The 12,627-nt window shown below is 45.9% G+C and overlaps 1 protein-coding gene across 3 annotated transcripts in view; it reads right to left on the minus strand.

Moving 5' to 3' along the window:
• KIF1B (kinesin family member 1B) overlaps positions 1–12,280 on the minus strand; it is a 149,059-nt gene extending 136,779 nt beyond the window's left edge. For all 3 annotated transcript variants that reach the window (XM_080801428.1, XM_080801427.1, XM_080801429.1), the window contains exon 1: positions 11,914–12,280. The gene's annotated coding sequence lies outside the window, so the exon portion shown is untranslated. The remainder of the gene's footprint in view (positions 1–11,913) is intronic.
• Positions 12,281–12,627: the final 347 nt, after the last annotated feature.

Raw genomic sequence — 12,627 nt, forward strand, 5'->3', positions numbered from 1 at the left:
ATGACTTAAAACAAAACCAAAAACAAACCCTTCTTCTTTTGTATTCTATTCAAGGCCTGCCAAAGTGTTGAATGCTGCTGACTGATTTACAGACAGACAACAAAGGCTGAACCGCCCTTGCAGGAATTTAGATACAAAGAATCACGCATTCTTAACTGGGAACCAAAACACTAACATCTCTAACACCTGCTTGCTTCTTCTATCCATCTAATCTACTGACAAATTAAATAGCTTCTACCTATAAAATTTCTTTCCATTTCTACCCCTGCCATCCCTTTTAGATCTGCAGTATTTCTTACCCAAGATTATTAACCTTACCGCTTTCTCTTGCTTCCTTCCACCCCAACCCTACTGCCCATACTGCCACGTGCATCTGCTCCGTCCATACCACGCAGTACTGACAAACTGGTCTTCCTGAAGCACAGGTCTGTTCATGTCTGTGTCCACTTAAAAATCCTCAAAGTTCGTCTACTCTCTCCCAGGCAATGACTGCACTTCCCACACTGGCGTTCAATGTGTCCTTTTAACATAAACCACCTATTTTTACAAGCCCACAAAACACTGCCTTCCGTCCACATTCCTTAACAACCACCCACCAGAGGGCTTCCTGAAAGTTTATCATGCTTTTCTGTGCCTTTGCTCCAATGCTCCAGAAGGAACACTGTGCCCTTCTTCCTCTACCATTCTTCTCAAAATCCAACTTATTCTTCTAAGATCTTCTTGTACGCCACCTGTGTCTATAGCCCTCACAGAGTCTCCCCACCTCCCACACTAAATTCTAATGCTTCTCCATTTATTACTACTCAACTCACTGATCTTACTGAGGCCAAGGAAGTTATTTACTTTTCTTATCTCTACTATATATTTTAAGTTCCTTGTGGACAAAAACTTAATTTTAGTCATGTTTCTAAGCCCCTAGATATAAGGTCTTGAATATGGGAGCTAAAATATTTTGGTTGAATTCCTGGTTATTGTGTCAACAGGCTGATGATGCCTGAATGGCATGAATAAACCCCGTAAGTTGTTCCAAAATAGACAAGTCATCCGATCAAAAGGAAAAAGGATAAAATTAATTTCAAATTCGTTCCTAACTAAAAAAGCTAACAGGGGAGCCTGGGTGGCTCAGTCAGTTAAGCAGCTGCCTTCGGCTCAGGTCTTGGTCCCAGGGTCCTGGAATCAAGCCCCTCATCAGGCTCCCTGCTCAGTGGGGAGCCTGCTTCTCCCTCTCCCTCTGCCTGCCTCTCTGCCTACTTGTGCTCTCTCTCTCTCTCTCTGTCAAAGAAATAAATAAAATCTTAAAAAAAAAAAAAAGCTAACAGTCATTCTTTTTTGGAAGTGGTAAGTACATTTTTTTAAAAGATTTTATTTATTTATTTGACAAGCAGAGATCACAAGTAGGCAGAGAGGCAGGCAGAGGAGGAAGCAGGCTCCCTGCTGAGCAGAGAGCCTGATGTGGGGCTCGATCCCAGGACCCTGGGATCATGACCTGAGCCGAAGGCAGAGGCTTTAACCCACTGAGCCACCCAGGCGCCCCGAGAAGTACATTTTAAAATTACTTTCCTCCCCAAACAAATAAAATTACTTTTCTCAAGCAATTTGAACCTAAATATAATTTTTTTTAAATTTAACTGTCTTAAGTTAAAACTGCAACCATCTTGGGGCACCTGGGTGGCTCATTCAGTTAAGTGTCTGCCTTTGGCTCAGATCATGACTCCAGGGTCCTAGCATCGAGCCACACACTGGGCCCTCTGATCAGTGCAGAGCCTACTACGACCTCTCCCTCTGCCTGCCCCTCTGCCTCCTTGTGCTCTGTCTCTGTCAAATAAATAAAATCTTAAACAAAAACCAACCTGCAACCATCTTCACAAGTGAGTTAAAATTTTACACAGTAGGGGTGCCTGGGTGGTTCAGTCAGTTAAGCGTCTGCCTTCAGCTCAGGTTCTGATCCTGGGGTCCTGGGATGCAGCCCAGCATCACATCAGGCTTCCTGCTCTGTGGGGAGTCAGCTTCTCCCTCTGACCCTCCCCCTCTGCTCATGCTTACGCCTCCTCCCTCTTTCTCTCTCAAATAAACAAATCTTTAAAAAAATCTTTTACACAGTAATAGGAAGCTACAGTTAAATGAACTACAGAAAGTGTTACTTTGCTACTTCTCTACTACTATAAACGGTATCTCTTTATAACAGAATTAGACCAAAGAATTACAGCTTCAAAATTCCCTGGCTCTTTAAGAAAAATTACAAATTATATAAGCCTGAAATCAGGCTTAAATTACAGTTGGAAACAGTAGTTACAGAATACTTTCAGGAAGTTATAGGAAAACAATACTTCTAATTAGCATAAAAATTACTCTCCAAGCTTTGAGCAGCCAAAGGAAGAAAGGCAGGTAGGAAACACAATCACACATACTCCAAATCACTTACACAGCCTCAGTTCTAGACTGTTCCTGACTGGTTTTCCTTCCTATGACACACAATTAGAAGCATCAGGAAAGCGGAATGGAGCAAAAATTCCAAAGCATTCACTAACAATAAAGGGATAATAAAACAGGCCAAATTTATTTGAATTTTTCTGAATTTTTGTCCAATTGCTTAACTTTGACTTTGTGCAACTGAACTTGCCCTCAGAGGTTCCCTGGACTGTTAGGAACCTAAGGAGAACATTAATTCTCAAACTGACCTTTCAGCAAAGTGAATAAACAGGAATGAAATAATACTAGTTTTTGGTTGGCTTGTTTTTATATTCCTTTTCTATAGAAACAGCCAGGATTATATTCCTAAAACAGAAGTCAGTTCATGTCATTTCCTCTACTTAAAAACTGTCCACTGGTTTCTGTGTCCTCAGAACATAACCTAAAAATTCAAGGGCCTCCACAATCCAACCTCCTTCTCCAGCCTCCATTTTCACTGACCAGCTTCAAGCCTTCTTCTCCACCAAGCACCCTCTTACTGCACCAAACACACTTTTCCTGGAAGCTCAAGCTTCCTTCTCAACCTATCAGAAGTCCACATCTTTTAAGGAAAAAGTCAAATATCATCATGAAGGAGGAAGTGTACAGTCACACATTCCAGCTCCTTTCTGAGCCAAAACTGATACCCTTCCCTTTGCTCCTTAAAAATGTTGTGTTGATTATTTTTTTTAAGATTTTATTTATTTATTTGATAGAGAGAGAAAGATCACAAGGAGGCAGAGAGGCAGGCAGAGAGAGAGGGGGAAAGAGGCTCCCTGCTGAGCAGAGAGCCCGATGCGGTACTCGATCTCAGGACCCTGAGATCATGACCTGAGCCGAAGACAGAGGCTTAACCCACTGAGCCACCCAGGCGCCCCTGTTGTGTTGATTCTTCATGTTCCTGCTTCTTCCATCTGCCCTGTGTTGTAGCCAGTAGTTCACTTAACTCTCAGGCACTGATAAGTATTCAATACATGTTTGTCACAAGTGAAAATAGAATTTAACCAAGAAATTCAGTCTTTTACATTCAATATTCACACAATTTGCTATACAGCAGCGAATTTATAATAGCAACAAGCGGTCTACTTAAAAGATCATCTTTTCCAATGAATTATGCCTTAAAAAATGAATTATAACTTAAAAAATGAATGGGTTCCCAAAAGTAAGTCTCTGTAGCTAGTGAGCCCATTCTGAGATACTATGAAAACTTTGTTATTATAAATTTTGCATCTCTCAGGCCAATAATTTCCATGAGGACCAAGCAGATTTTGGACCCAATACTGTTTCACTGGCCATGGCTATACTGTTAAAATGCCCCCCCCCCCACCAAAGGTAAGAATTTATTTTTCTATGTGTATGAATTACCTGTCTATTCTTGGTCTTTGACTCAATGAATAAAAACCAGCCATGAGCCAAGCTGTGAAAGCTCAAAATGAATCACATGTTGGAAAAGCTTTTTTCTGCATTCTAACCCAATGCCAAGAATCAGACTGCACAGAGCCTCCTGACAGCTCAGATTTTCAATCTTGAATGGGGTTAAACTAGCTCACCCAGACTCTCCAACTGTTTTCTCTTCACCATTATCTAAAATAAGCTTTTTCTTTAATTTTTATTTATTTGTTTGACAGATTACAAGTACGCAGAGAGGCAGGCAGAGAGAGCGAGAGGAGGAGGCAGGCTCCCCACTGAGCAGGGAGCCCGATGCGGGGCTTGATCCCAGGACCCTGGGACCATGACCTGAGCCAAAGGCAGAGGCTTTAATCCACTGAGCCACCCAGGTGCCCCCTAAAATAAGTTTTAAAATATGGTTTTGGATTTATCAGACACATGTCCTCCTGTCACTGCAATTAATAAATCAAGGATCCTCCTTTTCACCGGTAACGTGATTTTACTCATAAACCAAGAGGTACATCAAGAGATAACAGCAGGGTGCCTGAGTGGCTCAGTGGGTTAAGCCTCTGTTTTCGGCTTGGATCAAGGTTTCAGGGTCCTGGGATCAAGTCCCACATCAGGCTCTCTGCTCAGCAGGGATCCTGCTTCCTCCCTCTCTCTCTGCCTGCTGCTCTACCTACTTGTGATCTCTGTCTCTGTCAAATAAATAAAATCTTTAAAAAAAAAAAAAAAGAAAGAAAGAAAGAGATAACAGCTCCTAGGGGCACCTGGCTGGCTCAGTTTGTAAAGCATGTCACTCTTGATCTCGGGGTCATGCGTTTGAACTCCTCACTGGGCACAGAGCTTAAAAAAAAAATTAATTAAAAAGAGAAACAGCTCCTATGGCATAAAATCAACTATTCTAAATGAAAGTGATTTTTTCCCCTTTTTTTTCTTTTTTCTTCCAAAATCTGGATAGTTAATACTTAACTCTATCTAGTAAGTCAATTCCGTTCTAATATCCAAAGCTATGTCTCATAATTTTAATCTAGCAGATCTGCTGGGAATTCTGGCACTCAAATCCCACATTCCACTGACACTCTTCTATTGTCAAAGTGGATGACAGACAACACCCTCTCCAGGCTAAAATGAACTCAGCTCGGCTATAGTGTAGAAATGGTAAGTTTAAATCAGAGGTTAATTCAAATTTGGTAGGAGTTGAGTCCCTGCCCTTAAAGAAACAGCAAGCAAGAAAAAACGAACGAATGAATAAACTGGTATGAGCCAAGGTTCCCTCCTTCTGAAACCTCGCCATGACCACACCTCTGCAGCTACCAGCTTGGGACGTAGCTCACTATCTGGGCAGGAATTCAGGTCAGACTTTTCCATGTGTTAACAACATGTCAATCTTGCCACATGATAAAAAGATACAGAAAGTTTAATAAGTATGTTTTCACTTAGATGACAATACAAGTATTCCAGACTCTCACAAGGGAGACGCTTAACTGACTGAGCCACCCAGGAGCCCCTACTGTGTGATTTCCCTAATGCTTCTCCATTTACTACGACTCGACTCACCAACCTTACCGAGGCCAAGGAAGTTACTTACTTTTCTTATCTCTACTATATATTTTAAGTTCCTTGTGGACAAAAACTTAATTTTAGTCATGTTTCTAAGCCCCTAGATACAAGGTCTTGAATATGTGAGCTAAAATATTTTGCTTGAATTCCTGGTTATTGTGTCAACAGGCTGATGCCTGAATGGCATGAATAAACACTGTAAGTTGTTCCAAAATAGACAAGTCATCCGATCAAAAGGAAAAAGGATAAAATTAATTTCAAATTCCTTCCTAATTAAAAAAGCTAACAGGGGCTCCTGGGTGGCTCAGTGGGTTGAGGCCTCTGCCTTCAGCTCAGGTCATGATCCCAGGGTCCTGGGATCGAGCCCCGCATCGGGCTCTCTGCTCAGCAGGGAGCCTGCTTCTCCCTCTCTCTCTCTGCCTGCCTCTCTGTCTACTTGTGATCTCTGTCAAATAAATAAATAAAATCTTAAAAAAAAAAAAAAAAGCTAACAGGGGTGCCTGGGTGGCTCAGTCAGTTAAGCAGAATATTATAATATTCTGCTGGTAAATTCAGGTGTATCTTTATATAAAGTTACATATCTGAACCATATCAGTCATATCCTGCATAAAAAAGAGTTTGGTTATGGTTTAGGGTTGTATTTTCAGTTTGGAAAGCAGGTGAAGAACATTTTTTCCTTTTTCTTAAAGACCTGTTGAATATACTTAGTGAGTACATCCTTGTACCAGGATGTCTATAACACTTTTCTCTTAGTTTTAGAATTTATTACCAAAAAAAAAAAGTTCCTCTTGATGAACCCATATGTATTTTTTTCTTTCCCTTTTTACCTTGACTTCTGAAATTTCCAAAACTAAATTATAATAACCACATTACACAAATTGCTGTAATCTATTTATTTAGTTTTTCCTCCTGTTACACAGAGTTTTCTTTCTTATCTATACTTTAACAGCCCCCGTTATATTTATGGTATTTGTGGCAGGCTACTTAAAACCTTTTAAGAAGTGGTAAGTGGTAGAAACTACAAACCAAAAAAAGTTCCCGTAAAAAACCTATTCTGCTATTTAACATCAGAAATATGTCAAAATCTAGCTTCTAAAAGCAAAAGACTTTAAGAATCATATAAAAATTTGTGTTGAATTAATTTGGTAACAGTGTGAGTGGCCAGAAAGGCCGGCCAAGATCTGAAACCAGATCTACCAAACAGAAGCAGACAAAAGTTCAATGACGGAGGAAGTGTGAAGTAAGGACTTCCAGTGCAGCAAAGGCATGAAGTGTGTCCCCTGGTTTCAGCAATAACAGGCTGGAAACCGGCCACCAGGCAGAGGTCGGGAAGCAAGGGCCACTGAAGCCCTTCGGTGGGCTGGAGAGTAGTTAGGAGGCTAGAAAATGGAAATACAAGCATCCTCCTTGCTTCCAGAACTTGGCTGTGGGGAGCAGGAGAGTGAGAGCTAGGAGGCAACAGGAATGAAGGGAGGATTTTCCCCCTGCTTCCCCGTTTTTATTAGGAGGAGACAAGCATGTCTCCACACTTTATTCAACAGCTATTTATTAGGTGCCTACCACACGATAGGCAGTTCCAGGAGTCTGGGATAAATCGATGAATGAAACAGATAAACATCCCTGCCACAGAGGAGCTTACGTTCCAATTCTAGTACGGGAAGTGGGGACATGAAAATAATAATTTCTACAGAATGCTACATGATGACAAGCATTACCAGGGAGAGAAAGTGCAGCAAAACCAGGTGGTTCAGGAGTATGGTGGGGAAGGACGCTGGGCACGTGCATTAAGGTCAGGGCAGCCTACTGAGGTGGTGAAGTTTAAGCAAAGACTTGAAGGAGGTGAAGTAGTTAGCCAAGCAGCTTTCAGAGGAAGACCATTCTAGGTAGAAGAGTCAGAGCAAAGGCCCTAAGGTGGGACTGCAGGGAAACAGCGAAAGGGGAAAGAGTAACCAGTACAGCAAGTCCCTAAAGATTACAAAACGATGACATCCAGAACACGGGCCAAGGGATTATTAGCTGAAGAGTAACCTTTTCTCTAAGACTGGAGGAAAGGGGGCACCTGGGTGGCTCAGTGGGTTAAAGCCTCTGCCTTCGGGTCAGGTCATGATCCCAGGGTCCGGGGATGGAGCCCCGCATCGGGCTCTCTGCTCAGCGGGGAGCCTGCTTCCCCCTCTCTCTCTGCCTGCCTCTCTGCCTACTTGTGATCTCTGTCTGTCAAATAAATAAATTAAAAAAAAAAAAAAAGACTGGAGGAAAGAAGGTAAGAAAGAAGGCAGAGAATTCTTTAAGTAGAGAAAGAGGAGGGGGGAAGTTCATGCCTTTTTTCCCCTATGAGGTGGTAGGTAAGGTTTTAAGCCAAGCACGGGACAGTGGAGAGGCTTGAGTAAAGCGGTCAAAATCTTAGAAGTCACTGTGTAGAACAGGGGAAGGAATGAAAGAGAACTACTTCAACAGACACCAAAGAACCAAAGACAGATTCAGAGGAGACCTAAGGTTACACATTAATTGTGGCACTAAACCCCAGCACTGTGTGAGATTTCTCCAAGGCAGACTAAAAACAGAAGGTATGGCGGGTAGGAAGGATGCAAGGCTGGCATCTGCATAATGGGTCTTGTGGGATAATAAAGGATTAAAGACTGCAAGTGCTGGTAAGAAAAGAGCTGAAGCAGTGCACCCCAGAAGTCAAGTGTACTAAAGGAAGACAAAAAAGTAAAATCTGGAAGAGGCTGATGGCCCCGGAGACGATGTGGAAGAGCACTTGGAAGGAGACTACAATAGCGAGAGTCTTAAATGATCAGAGCTTCAGATCTGAGGCACAATCTGACAGTAAGACAGATCTGAAGGGGTGCCTGGGTGGCTCAGTCATTAGGCGTCTGCCTTCAGCTCAGGTTATGATCCTGGGGTCCTGGGATCATGTCCCACATCAGGCTCCCCGCTCTGCGGGACGCCTGCTTCTCCCTCTCCCACTCCCCTGCTTGTGCTCCCTTCTCTTGCTGTCTCTCTCTCTGTCAAATAAGACAGAAAACAAAAAACAAAACAAAACAAAAGACAGATCCGAAGGTGACGACAAAGTAGAAGGCAGCACCACAATACCGTTACTGGAACGGCAAGAAGCTCATGTTTGCTTGAGCTGAAGTCAAGGAATTTTACGGTTAAAGGTAATTACAAAAGAAGTTCAGTACAGTGGTTATGCATTTATTTCTAGTAGGAAATTTCTAGAGGAAGTCATTTAGCCTCTGTTTCTTCATCTGTAAAATAGGGGTAACAGTATCTATTTCATAAGGTTGTTACAAGGATTAAATTACTGAACAATGTAAAGTGCTTGGAAAAGAGCCTAGCACATAGAAAGGGCTCAGTCTGAGTGAGCTATGTTGTCATTATTGTTGTTGTTATTGTTTATACAGTCATTGACATCTGCCGGGATGATGTCAGAAATTCAGACAGAGGGGGAACTAAGCCAAGTATCAAAGACATCACACAGAACAATGGTGGAGGATGGTATAGCTGAATGATACGCTTTGGAATAAGTGTGATATTACGTCTGTGATATTAAATATAAAAAATTGTCTTTAATCCATCAGACATTTACAATCTCGTTCACTTCAAACATATATGAACCACAAAGCAATCATAAAAGTACCGATTGAGCACTAGGTAAATATTATATGGCAATACAAAAGGGAAAAGGCTCTGACTATAAAAACCATAGAAGCTACCACGATATGGACTAAATTGTACTAAACCACTAAGTAGTACTAAAGCTTGAAAGACCTAGAGTTAACTTTATCTTACCATGTCTGTATACAAATGGTAAAGTGTAAAGAGAACTAAATCTCTACATGCACTGTCCATAAACTGGTAATGAGCATCATAAAAGTAAGCATCAATGAATCACTGGGCCATTAACCAAAAAAGTCCACCTCAAAGAGAAGTCCCAGGACAGTCACCTCTGTTTCATTTATCTTCTATTCTAATGAGCTGCACGAAGAAAAGTTCTGAAAGCATGTGTATTTATCCACACTTTCATGAACTCCAGAATTCATCAGTTTGTTCCAACAAGGCCATCTTTCAAAGAGAATGACATGTAGACAGGCTATACGTTTCATATCAGAGCTTTGGAAAATTATATCGTATCAGTTTACAAGATCAAAAGGATATGCTTCACTCCTGGGAAAGACCTGCTGTGATTAGCAGCCCAGGAAGGGGTTTACAAACTACAAGGCAGGGGCCCATTGTTGTCCTTTACTTTGTACCCAGAACAAGACCATGGCAGGGAAGAGAGCTAAAGAGTTCTGGGCTGGGAGAGACCACTGGCACTCTTCTTAAGAGTTTATTCCCTGAACAAATTCAAAATGGGAAAGAGAAAAAAGGAAAGCTGCATTCGTATCTGGTCTTGGAAGGAAAAATGGTCTGTTTAAAGCCTTCGAAGCTGTACTTAATTGGATAAATTTTGGAAAAACATTCGATAGAGCATAGCTGCACAGATTCATAAAAGTCTGCCACCAAATCAGGTTCACAACCAGGTCTGATTTTATCAAATGCTGAAATTATATTTAACCACAATTCTTCAGATCTTTTTTTTGCTAATAAAGTAACTGTAAATATTTAAAACTTAGAAATAGTTCTTAATCGGGCCATGGAGTTTTAAAACAGACATTCTGTATTTCTCTCATGTTAAAGTAATACAAAAAGCACCAGTTTCCATTGACACCATTTTTGATCAACTAAGTTTTAAAAGGAAAGCTTGACGATAAAAATACAAAAATAAAGTACGAAGACTTCTCTTAGAGAACCCTAACTGAAAATTTTCAGATAGCTCAACTTGAGAAGTTACAGGAATTTTTTTTTTTTTTTCATTAAGAAATGGAGTTTGAAAGCAAAGGGCACAAAGACAGGAATGCCACCCTCCAGGTCCTGTCCACATCAAGCATGTAGGAGAAGCCTGATTTACAGGCTCGCACTGAATTCAGTTATTGATCATCTCCAGATCTACTTTACAACTGCAAGGTGTGTGTAATCCTCATACTCCGTCCCCACACAGTACATTTAACTCCACCTGCCCCATAATCCAACAGCCACACCAAGTTAATAAGAAAGCACCACCTCACTCAAGAGAACACAAGCTAAGATTTTATTATGACTAAGCTAAGCTGACAAAATGCCAGCCTTTATGTAAAATATCCACCATGATATCACTTAAGAGCTATTCAAATCCAATCGCCACACTTTCATGGGGCTCAGACAGACCCATCTATGACACAAAGCAGCATATTCAGTGTCGGCAGAACAGCTGCCTAGAGCAGCGAGAGATATGTGAGCAAGGGATCTGTTGACAATCTAATTTCAGCAACCTCCAGATTCCACAAGGATGACAACCTGCACCCTCAGAAACACTGCTGCGTGCCTCTCCCACTGTCAGAATATGCCAGGTCACTAAACCCTGCATGGTGAGCTACTCTGAAAATCCACCCACCCAACGCAATACACTAACTCGAAGCCTCCGTCGTGGAAAACCGGCCTTAGCAACCCTCGGATCTGCCCGTGTACTTGTAAGGGGTGACCATCAGGCCTCCACGTCCAGAGCCCTGGCCACACAAGATGAACAGAGAAACACCGGATTTCACCCCAACAGGAACGGAATCTTGAAGACACTTGAGCACAGAAGCTCATTTAGCAATTCACCAAGGACAAAAAGTGATTCGGGAGTTCAATTCTGGCTTTAGGGCCGGACTGTGTTGTGTTGTATGAACAATGACTGGCTTGCTCGAGCAGGCTCCCAACCCCCACGACTTGGCTTCTGGCGCGGCCAGTCACCCTGAAAGCTGCCAGGGCTGTCACTCGGTGCCTTCCAGCAACCGGACTTGGCTACTAAAGGATTTGTCAGATCATCCTCCCAATATGGCTGCCAGAGTGATCCCGGGCTGCTCAACGGCGAGACCACAGCAGCCTTCCTCGCGGCTGGCCGGCATCCCGCACGCCCCCTCCCTTCGCGTCGCGCCCCCCTCCCCGGTCCTCGCGCCGTCGGCTTCCCCTCCGCCCCGCCAAGCCCCTGCCTACCTCCGTCTGGCGAAAGGGCACAACCCCGTTCCCAGGCTCGGCTGCGACGCCGGCCACAGCGGGGGCGAGGGGGTGGGGGACTCGGGAACCCGGGGCTTCAAAGCGCCGCGGCGCCCGCCGCCCAGAGCTGCAGAGTGCGCACCCGGCGCCCGCAGCCCACAGCCGCCGCCCGGCCGCAGCTCGAGTCCGGAGGCTCCGGGAAGCCGAGGGCTGGTGCGGGGCACTGCGGGCGACCCAGCAGGCCGCTGCAGCCGAGGCCGGGGCTCGCCCGCCCGGGAGGGTCCCCCGCCCCGCCCCGCGCCCCGGTGGGGCGGCGCGACTCCCGCCCGGCCCGGCGCTTCCTCCGCTCGGACCCCGCCCGGCCCCGGCCCGGCCTCCCCTCCCCCCGGGGACCCCCTCCCCAGCCCCGGCGGCCGCGGCGCCAACCGCCGCCCGCTCCCCCCGCCCCCGCCTTACCTCAGCCGCGCTGCGGACCGACGGGCGGACGGACGGGCCGGGTCAGCAGGCGCCGCGGCGCGCGGGGGCGCGGGGGGCCCGACACCGACGCTCCTCAGCGCGAGCAGCGGCAGCCGCGAGCCGCAGGGCGCCGCTCCGCAGCCCCATCACGCAGCGGGCCGGCCCCGCATCGAGGGCCGAGGCGCGGGGAGGGCGGGAACGCGGGAGGCCGGGGCGCGAAGACGACCCGGCGGTGGCAGCTGCGACGGACGGGGAACGACTCGGACTCGCGCTGGCGCCTCCCAAGGCTGCCGCCGTCTGACTGCCCCGCGTCGGTCCTCGCGAAGCTCCGCCCGCAGCCGCCCGCGCCGGACACCGCCCCGAGCCCGGCCGCCGCTCGTCACCTCGGCCCGCCCCGACGTCTGCGATTGACGCGGGGGGCGACCAATCGGAGCTTAGAGCTCGGGGCGGCCGGCCAATCGCAGGAGGAGCCAGAGAGGGGACGGGGCGAGGAGCTGCGGAGATGCCGGGGCGCCTCCTGGTGGCCCGGACGCCCGCTCAGCGGCTGGGGTGCGGGGCTGCGGGGCTGCGGGGCTGCGGGGTTGGGGAGGCCGGCGCCCAGAGCCCCCTCCGGGGTGCCCCGCGAAGGACGTGATTCGGCAGCAGTCGCGCTCGGCCCACCTGATGATCCGCCTTGCAGGGGAACAAAGCTTGGCCAAGTGGGGCGGGGCGGGG

Source organism: Martes martes (genome assembly GCF_963455335.1).
Source record: "Martes martes genome assembly, chromosome: 4".
Classification (NCBI taxonomy): Eukaryota; Metazoa; Chordata; class Mammalia; order Carnivora; family Mustelidae; genus Martes; species Martes martes.